Genomic DNA, 11,577 nt, shown 5'->3' with positions numbered 1-11,577 from the left:
ATGTTTAATGTCCCAATAAAACTGCAATGTCAAAAAGCGTCCTCCAAATTTCTATTGTTGCAAAACTAATTTTTTCACATCTAAAGATGCAATTTATTTAGTAGAGGCGATGACTACCATTTTAGTCGCTTCTCTCTAACGAGGCGGCCCAAGCTGCTCCATATATAGTCTGATTTTTATGTTGTATAAACGTTATGGCGGCAGATGAATGAATATCAGAAGTTTTGGCTGTGTATTGTTTTAAGAAGTTGAAAAAGGAAATATATTGTTGGAAATTGAAATAATTTTTATCCTCATGTGCCCCAGCTATAGTCAACCGCACAAATATAGTCGATAGGAATTGGAACAGATGTTTAAAAGTTTGTTGTAATAATTAGTTAACGTTTTATTGAAATTTATACTTATGAATATTCTATTGTATTTATAAGCATAAATGTGATATGGCCTACTGTAATATTTCAAGCATTTTATCGGCTAATAAATATTCATATTTCTAATAAAAACACTCCAAATTTCTTCTTCGAATGATATATTGTTGCATAACTATATTTTTCCACACCTGAAGGTGCAATTCCTTAGCGACGACTCTACTATTCCAGCCGCACGTTATTCAAATAAGACCACTGTTACGACCCGGCGCTAGCGGACTATCAAGCGGGTCGAAACCCATAAATGCCTCCTCAACTTAGTTCATAATGTCAAAATTACACCTTAACCTTCGAGTTGTGACCCTGGGTCCTGAGGACCCACACAGTTTTTGTTTTAGTTTTATAGAGAAGCATAAGAATACCGGTACATTTTCATTTCACATTTTCTACTGTGGCCAATGTAAAATTCATGTCAGTAGACAATAATCCTTGGAGCTTGGTGGAGAGTGTTAGTGCTCAGTGATTTGTTTTCGTGAAATGGAAGTTCTTCGTGCATGGGTCACGACAAACGTTACTATTCCATTTCTTTCAAATGTACATTTTTATGCAATAGTGATTGGATACAAGAAGTCAATATGTACGCTCTGGACAGAGACTTCCAAGAATGTACAAATCGACTTCTACATCTCGATTTCAATGACATGAGTGATTCTGAAGATGAATTCATAGTGAACATGAATTCACTGACTAGCAAGATGATAGTGAAACTATGAGCATGATGGGATCCCAGGGATAAACTACAAAACTAAAATTTCCCAAAGAGTGAACTATAGAATTATGACCTTTTATATTTTTCATATTTCTTGTAGTGTTTCAATTAGGTTGTAGGATCTACAATAATTGTATTCATCACCATAATCGCATACGTTTTGCAAGGACTGTGCAACATGAACTTGAGAGAAACTTGAAACTAATGTATACCTTAAAAGTGAACTATGTCCTTCTAATTTTGCTCTAACTTTCTGCTGCATATAAGATCTATCATAGTATTCATCACTAATTTTTGGTCACTTTATATAAAATAATAACAAAACGTTACTTTTTCACTATACTAACATGCAAGTTTTCTCCAATTTATTTTTAAAATTATAATTAAGATCCATTTTTCCTTCACACAAGTGCTCTCTGCATTCCTTGGACACATCGAAATAAAAAAAATTCTGCCTTGAAATATGATATACAAAATTCATCAAAAGTGGGTTCTCAAGACCCAGGCTCACAACTGGGAATTTAGGGTCACGACTAGAAGGTTGACACTAAAGCTGCTACAACAATTTTATTGAAGGAAAGCATTAAATAGTGAAATAATACCTATTCTAAGCAGAAATTACATGATTTCAAACCCTATGAGCATTTTCTTATCCATTTTTAGAGAGTTTATAAGTCCTGAAAATGGATGAAAAAGTGGTATTTTGAAAATTCCACACTTTCAGAAAGCGAATATTTCGAAATCTGTTGAAGATATTGCAAAACTCTACTGGACAAAACTTGAAGGAAATTTATAAAGTTGAATTTTTGTCTGATTAGCCATGTGGGTGGTACGTTCCCAATAATTATAAGAGTGTGAGCAAAAAATGAAAAAAGCTACTTTAAAACCACCCGCATCCCATTAGAACAAGGGGTAGTAGGGATGAGGAGTTTTGATGATTTCACTTCCTAACTGGTGCAAACAAAGCTCCAAAGTAAAAAAATGAGTTGAAAACATTCCCTCCAAATTCCTTTGTCAATATTAATCTCTTGTTGCAAAAGTTAAGATTTCACAATACAACTGCTACAACGGTCGTAGAAAAATGAATAAAATGGAGAGAGCGCCGTTCGCGGCACATGTGTCTCTACTCAGCTCTAGAGAACAGATATCTCGAAAACTAAAAAAAATATGGGGAAAATTGTTGCTGAATGCTGTAGGAAATTTTGAATGGAATAGTTATGCCTGTAAGACGCATATATTCCGCGATACATGCGAAAAACTAAAAAATGGTACTTATAAACCACCCCCACCCCTTTATTTAGCACGGGGCTCAGGGGTAGGGATCTTCCTTATACCTCCCTACTACTACCATGAACAGAGCTACAGAGTCAAAAATTGTCTTCCAAAGTTTTCCCTCTATAACTCTGCTTTGCCTGGACTATTAGCACATTCATATTCTTTAGCATAATTCTAACAAATGCAATCTCGCATTTACTTCCATCTGTATGATGTAAATAGTTTTTTCAGCACACTTTGGGAGTAATTTAGGCCTACTTAAGAGAGGAATTACTATGGAATTATAATCTAATAACTCATGCAAAAACAAAATCAGACAGTGATTACGTTATAAGAGTTTGAAAGTAATTACACGTGATTTGGGTAATTAAAGAGAGATTCCTATTTAGGAGGGATTGATAATTGGGACAAGGAGAAAGAGGAACGTCAAGTGCCAATGAGGAAATGCTTGAACGACGCGACGAATACCGAAGCATCTGGGAGACATCAATTAGAATGTAGATTGTAGAAGGGTCAGTTGAGACTGGACTACACAGTGCCGGACAATGTAATTGAACCTCAACAGAGGTTGTGGCTCTTGAGGTGTGTCCCTTTTTGTAATGATTCAGTTTCACGAGAGATTAAATGTTCCGCCGCTTGTAAAGATTCCCGATCGTAATAAAATTTGAGTTGAAGTTAATAATGTGAACCCGATGGGAGCATCCTATTATATTAAGCGAGCAATTTCTGTATATATCTGGTTATTTTTATATCTGGTTATTTATGTATTTATGTTTTACGGATCTAGAAAACGGCTCTAAAGATTTTCATGAAATTTGGAACGTAGTAGGTTTATGATATAAAGATTCGATTGCACTAGGTCTCATTCATTGGAAAACTCGCTGAACGACATTAAAATGATAATTCATCCTTGAAAAACAGATGCTAATTTCGTCATCTCTCGATAACAGAAGATGCGTGTGCCTGCGTGTGGGAGAGAGACAGAATTATTTCCAGCTGTGTAATCATAATCAATCAGCGAGAAATTTTATCTAGCTAGACAATTTAATCGATTTGATCAACATAATCTGATTTGTTGACATGACATGATAATCCTACTAAACTAGAGTATATATCATAATTTCCAAAGTTGATCATTATTTGACAATTTCAAGTGATTAGTGAGTGTTATTTTGTTATTTAATTTGGTTTGTATATAATCTAAATTATATTTTTTTTGTTTTCAAATGTTTGAACAAAAAATTGAACCTGAATTCAAGTGTATGGAACATAACCTACTTTCTGGACTATTTATAGTGTATAAATCAAAATTCGGGAAGGAAACAGTTTTGGGGTGTGCTGTTAGTACTCCCCTTATCATTTTAAAGAATTGTGTTTGGTTTATCAAAAGTCAATAAATAAATAACGAGCCAAGCTCGGTGACCCGATATTCAAGTATTAGCGGAGAAACCTTCAGACAAGTGTACGAGATTCTCAACGAGCACTAAACACATGTTGGGTGTGCGTCGCTAACTTGGGGAGCACCAAACTCTCGGAGACCTCAAACATTGATATTCTCCTCTCCATGGTTTTAAAAAACATTCTGATCATAAATCTCAATTCTCATAAATGTGAAAGCTAGTCATTTTCAAATCAACAACAGTGGGGGCTAATTGTTAGGATATCAATGACATATGTCTGATAAGCTTTCCCTGGGAAAGAAATCTCTCGTTCTAGAGATTCTTTCAAAAATACAGCAAGATTCCTTCATCTACTTCTGTTCTTATCGTAGTAACAGTTTGCAATAGAGCAAAAGTGATGCAGCTTCTCCTCTCGCTCACGGCGGTATCTCTCTCTTACATTAAGCACTTTGTTTTTATTTTTATTCTTATTTTTATTTTCGTTCATCGATAGTAGCCTACTATCTCAGTCAACTGAATTATCCTTTCTTTTTCAAGTAAACAAAATATAGAAATGCCGTACAGAAAGATGATCAAGTTTACCTGATAAAATTTCGTTTGAGGCATGGCTTGAATGTGCCTATACCACTTCTTCTCTATACCTAATTTAAGTAACTTTTAAAATTAAAAACTAACTAATTTTCATTTAACGTTAATTTTTCTTTTATCACATAGTTTTTCAAAGAAATTAGTAGCTTATATCTTTTCTACTTTATCTTGTCTATTTTTTCTCTTTCCTTTTTAATCTTGAATTAAATTTTTAATAACCTTTCATGGTTATAATTGATAATTTTGACAATGAAGCTGCACAGGAATGCTACAATACAATTGAGTTAGATAATATTCTTCCACCCCTACCAATTAATTTTGTTAATGATGTGGAGAGGAGTTCAATGAGTGTTCTTCACATGAACATACGAAGCCTAAACAAGAATTTCGATGAATTCGCCTACACAATTGAAAACTGTTCCTTAAAATTTAATATTATAGTATTGTCTGAGACGTGGATGAGCGAAGACGAGCCTTTCAACTATGTTTTGAATGGTTACTCGTCAATAAATCAGCCAGGTAAGAGAAATAGAAAGAATGGTATCTGTGTTTTCATCAGTAATGAACTGTCTTTTAACAAATTAAACATTGAAATTATGGAATCAGACTCATTGATACTTAATATTAAAAATCCTATCACTAAAAATGAGATCAATTTAATTGCAGATCACCCTCTCTATCAGCAAATCTTTTTTTGAATGCTTTGGAAAGTACTTTAGAAAGACTGCTCGCACATAAAAATATAATTCTAATTGGTGATATCAATATCAATCTAAAACAGACTACCGCTATTTCTATTGATTATTTCAACATATTGTCTTCAAACGGTTTCGTCTCCTATATAAATAAACCTACTCGAGTCCAAAATCAATCGGAATCGTGCATTGATCATATCTTTTTCAAAAATAGTTCCTTCAAAGCTGAAGATTTGATAGGTGCTATTTTCAAGACCGATATAACTGACCATTACAGCACCAGTATCCATATTAAAACCGCAGACGGTGGTTCTGATAGGCCTAATTTAGCAAACACTATTACTGAAAAAATTGTTTTCAATAAATTAATTTCAAATCTTGAAAATGAAGATTGGGAGGAGGTAATAAATAATAATAACATCCATACACTAGTACACTCTTTTGAACAAAAACTTTCAACCCATATTGAAAATGCAACTATCAAAATAAAGACATCACACAGAAATAAACCACTAAAGAACTGGATCACCACCGGACTAATAAGAGCTATTCAAACCAGAAATAAAATGCACAAAAAACTACAGAAGCAACCACATAATAACGAAATGAAACAATGCTACACTCGCTATAGAAACGTCCTAAACAAATTACTGAAAGAAACCAAGATTAGGTATTACAGAAATGAATTGGAGCAAAGTAGAGGTAACTCCAGGAAGACATGGAATACCATAAATGAAATACTTGATGTAGAAAAGAAAAATTCAAAGACTGATATTGATCCTGAAATTTTAAATAAACATTTTTCGTCTATCGGGAGAGTACTCGCAGAAGAACTGAATAAAGAAAATAAAAACATCCCTCCTCCAACTGGTCAAAATTCCCGTTTTTCACGAATAGGTTTCCCAAATTCCTTTTTCCTTTTCCCGACAAATGAGGAAGAAATTATCAAAACAATTAAAGACCTCAAATCCAGCTCAGCACCAGGAATTAATAACATAAATAATAGCTGTCTAAAAATCATTGCCCACTATATTGCTAAACCTTGTCACGTAGTAATTTGAAACCACCAAATATTTTTAAATGAGCCAATGAAATGTAATAGAACTATAAAATTGGAAAGAAGGTTAGACCTATCCAAAGAGTAAATCAACTCGAATCAAGTATTATTAGCGATTAGGAGTAATAGCATTATCAACAACGATAAGAAAACATGTATTATTGTGATTTAATAATTATGAGAACCCATTGGTAAGATCAAAAAATTATAAAGCGGCATACTTATTATTGGCGGATTATAAAAAAAAAATAAAATGCATGAACATTGAGGTTAGAGTTACTTGTTTACATTTTGAAAAGAATTAGTCGATCTTGGATAAATCGATAATTATTAGAACCAATACTGAACGAATCAGCTGGTTATTCGATCAACCCATATGACCGGTTGAATCATATAAAATTCACTCATAAAGGATATATTATGTATACTAAAGGAAGTCGATGTGTAGAAATACAAATAACTATTATTTCTGTATAAATATTTATTATAATCCAAAAAAGCATGATAAATCAAGAGTATACAAAACTCATATAAAAACTAAATGTATTATCTATTAAAATCGTATGTTGCGATTTATTTATGAATTCAATTTAAGATAAATACTCCATATATTTGTATAAGAACTTCTTTTATTTAATTTTTTCTATTATAAAGCCGAGGAAGCCCTGATTCCCAAGGCAACCAATTGTATTGAGTCTATTAAATTGAAGGCCAATCAGAGAGTAGCTTACAGAATTATTCTAGGAAGAGGCAAATTTTTCTGAAAACCTCTTTCTTCTGGCTTAAGATCCTGACCCGAGAGGATGCACATGGAGTTTAGGGTTTTTTCTCATTCCTTTTAAAAATTTTTAATGAATTATTAAGCCAAACCCTTTTTTAAATGTAATGTATGTTTGTTGAATGTTAATTGTTTGTGAACTCAGTGCTGTCAAGGAGTTCGTAATTGTAAAGATTCCCATAAAAATAGCTTTAATTCGAAAGAAACTTATAAAAATCTGGATCACGCGTTAGCCCAGCAGTGACGAAAAGGAGCCTACCCAATTAATTATTGGAAATAATTAATTCAATCCACGAGAACATCTAGAACTTCAGTCAGTGAGTGATAAGTCAAACCAAATGAGCTCATTTTTTCTACGTTCAGTGGGGTAATAATTAATAATAAAAAAGCGCTATTCCTATTAGTTTGAATTAAAATTAAGATTCACCACGTGTTGAACAATATCACATAGTTCATAAGAACATTTTATAAATTTATTTAATATATGTAGGAAGCTTACTTCCATGCGCAGCCCGAATTCATTAAATCCCTGAGATCTCATGTTTGAATATTAATTTATTAATTATAAATTTGTTTGTTGAACCAAGTATAGTATATCAAACCTATAGACCGAACGGGTTTTTATTTGCAGAATTTCGTATTGATTGGAAGTCTAAATATCAGCATTAAATATAATATATTTATAAATTTGAAACATACTATTGTGAATATTAGCGAAACCTGTGATAATTACTCAGATTCTAGAAAACATTTATTTAAGTAAATTATAGTTATATCGAATACTTTATGCATATCTGTTTTATGGGAATATATTTTGTGTTTTATGTTAGCATACAAACTTATAGAATTTTTTATTATATCCTAACTCATCTTGTGTTATATAGTTTGAGCTGTTTTGGTACCAACAAATATTTAGCAGCACTTAAAATTATTGAATCAAGTGATATTAAGCTTATTCAGAGCACTCAATATTTATCATCCTTTGATGATACTCATCTCATATACCAGAATAAGTATATTAAGAAATTATATTAATAAGGTTCCAGTTATATCATATAAGGATCCAGAGAGCTTCCAGAACTGGCGTTGTAAGTTCTAAGGCATTTTGGAAGGGTATATTGGTGAATACTAGTATTCACGACGAGCGTTTTAAGAATCAACTAGAAACAACTATAGTTGGTCCTTATTATTCTCTAGTGATGCATGGTTACTGATAATCAGTCGTCAAATATTCTTTTAATTTCCTTACTGGTATTCTTCAAGAACTTCATAGAAGCAGCGGTAAGAATTACCAATCACCGGTCACTGAACCTTATGGTGATTATTTGTATTTATAAAATTCATGTTTCTACCACTGAGCTAGAGCTGAGGTTTGAACCCAGTAATTTTGCGAGCCGGAAGGCCTTAATTTTTTGTGAATTTATTCGCAAAAGAGGGAATTTAGAGACTGCTCTTATAAATACCAGAAACATCGTATTAACTGTGAAGGAATTACCATTAACAACTTCACAACCTTTAAAAATTATAATTATTAATAAATGCTTTGAAGAAGGTTTCTTTCCGGAGGAGTTCAAGGTGGCTAAAGTCATACCTTTACATAAATCGGGAGATGTTGACGATCCCAATAACTACCGCCCAATAAGCTTGCTAAGTGGATTTTCAAAGATCATGGAAAAGCTTATTAAAAAGCGGCTAGTACAATACATGGTTGTGAGTAAGGTGATTCACCCTAACCAGTTTGGATTTCAAGAAGGAAAAAACACAGAAGACGCTATTTCGTTATTAGTAAAAACTTTAACTGAAAATTTTAGTAATAATAAAAAATCTATTGCAATTTTTATTGACTTGAAAAAAGCATTCGATACTGTCCCACACACCAAACTGTTAGAAAAGCTCAATAGAATTGGAATTCGAGGTTTGCCCCTGAAACTTTTTACAAGCTACCTTGAAGGTCGCTCTCAAATATTATCAATTGAAAATAAATCCAGTACTGAAAATCTTTTAGATTACGGCTTACCGCAGGGGACTGTACTCTCGCCAATTTTATTCATACTATACATTAATGACCTCCTGAATCTCGACTTGCAAAATGGTCAAACAATCTCATTTGCCGACGACACCACTTTAGTTTTTTCGGGTGATAACTGGGAGAGTACTAAAATATCAGCTGAGAAGGGTATTTCCAGGGTCAAAAACTGGCTTGACTATCATACCCTGACTCTGAATCATAAAAAATCTTCATTCATGACCTTCACACCAAATGCTGCTACTCAACCTGTAAACCGAATAAACTTGAAAATTCATAATATCAAATGTAATAAAATAGGTTTGAATGATTGTGACTGTCCTAAACTAGAGGACTCTAAAACCGTTAAATACCTGGGAATAATTGTTGACCATCATCTGAGATGGGATTCCCAGATCCAATCTCTATGTCACAAGGTCAAGTATCTAACAAATAAATTTTACAAAATGAGCCAGTTGAAAATGCAACAAATTACTAGAATGGCCTACTTTGCTTACGCACAATCTGTGTTGCAATATGGAATTAGGGTATGGGGGGGTACTGCTGAATGTCATATAAACAAGATCTTCAATGTTCAAAAACATATAATAAAAGTGGCACTAAGCAAACCAAGGCTGTATCCTACTAGAATTCTCTTCCAGGAATCTAACATACTTACAATCAAACAGCTCTACTTGAAAATTTAATTTCATATTTATTAAAAAACAAAAATCTTTTCAATACCCGAATTACTCCATATAACACGCGCCAAACTTACAGGAGATCTGACTTACCTGAAACTAATCTAACAGTATGTAGAATGCAATTTCCGTATAGATGTGACAAACTAGTTAATATTATACCACAAGACTTCATGTCAGACAATCAAAATTGCTATAAGAGAAAAGAAATCTTATCATGGATCAAAACATCACCTGACGTTTTCAGTAATCAAAGGCAGTAGCTTATAACAAATTCTAAATTTACGTTTCTCCACTCACCTCTTCTCATCACCAGTTGACTTGTGCATTCACTGTGCTTCTTCTCTTTCTCAGGTTTTCCCTCTTATATTGTAGAAAAAAACTGTTCTTCATTTCACTCTGTATTTCAAATTTAATTTTACCATTAGGCTATTCTTAGTCATTTATTATATTCTATTTTATAAATATTTTTTCTTTTCTACGTTTCTCAATCTTTATATTCTCTTACTCATGCTCGCGAACAGACGAAAGTCTTGCGAGCTACACATTCTTTTGTACTCTTTATTTATTTTGTATTTTTGTGTATTTAAACTATGTAAAATGTGCAAAGAATGAATAAATTGAATTGAATTGAAAAGATGCTTCTGAGCCCATACGCTCTCCTTATTTGACCATCCTGGAATTCTTTATTTGAGGATTTTGGAATGAATGTTTAAAACATGTTCATGCTTATTCATCATTAAAAACTTATTCATGCTTAAAACCATGGATGAGAGTTTAGGGAGCCATACAAATTGAGAACTCTACACCAGTTCACAAGGAATGGTACGAGAGGCAATGCATAACCTCTGGGACGGTCTGAAATCATAACTTCAAATTGGAAGGGTGCCATCTATGCATTTTCATTCAATCTACCACTCAATTCTATCAATTATATCGGAATTCCAAGTTTAAATAACGTATTGCATGAAGAAATTGAGATCTGGGTTTTTTGTAGAAAGATATTTCCTCAGAGACATCAACACTCCAAATGAATACAAACTGGAGTTTGTTTTGGCAACTTTACTTTCTGGAAAAGAGTTGAATCCAAACCAAAAAAAAAAAATGATTCACGAGATATAATGGTATCACGTATTATTTCAGATTATTCGTAGCTCTTCAGATTATTATAATGGCTTCCAAAAACTCACCATACATCTTGTTTGATTCATGAGATTTATAGATTCATTCTTAAAAATTATTTCAATGTAGTTTAGATATCTAATAAGAATTGATATTTCTCATTATTATTGTATAGATATACGCATTTTGTTATGATAACTCGAGCTTACGCACAGGCCTTTGTTGCCTATGTAAGCTCTTTTCCTAACTGATTGCGAGAATAGAATTGTGATAGCTCAAGAGTTTTATTGTTTAGTATAGTTATTTTGTTATTTTGATTTTAGTAAGTATATTGTATCGATCCTTGAATTGTATACACTTTATTGCTATGTAACTGCTTTGAATTGTATTCAGGAGAAAAAGATAAATTGAATTGAATATTGTTCAAATAATGAACGCTATTAGATATGAATATAAGTGAAATATTGCTGAGTGCAAAAAATACGTTGGATTCTCACCCAAATTCCAGTAATCAAGTATGGAAGAGATTGGAAGATATCATTGTACAGAATCATCCCCTATTTAGAAAATATGTTCAGTTTCCGAAATCTCGCCTCTCTTTGACACTTGACAGACGAGATAAATGTACACTATGGTATGTATATTTTGGTAAGTTCACGTTCTAAAAATAAGTGGGATTCCAGTGATGGTGGGGGTGGGGGTGGTGATGTGGAGGTGGTGGTTGGGGGTGGTTACGACGGCGCCAGCGCTTGAGTTGCCAGCTGCTGGTTTGGTGTTGGTGCTGGTGCTGGTGCTGCTGTGCTGTGCTGTGCTCATTCG

The sequence above is a fragment of the Nilaparvata lugens genome, chromosome 2, assembly GCF_014356525.2.
Source record: "Nilaparvata lugens isolate BPH chromosome 2, ASM1435652v1, whole genome shotgun sequence".
In the NCBI taxonomy this organism is placed as follows: Eukaryota; Metazoa; Arthropoda; class Insecta; order Hemiptera; family Delphacidae; genus Nilaparvata; species Nilaparvata lugens.
This window is presented reverse-complemented; position numbering follows the sequence as displayed.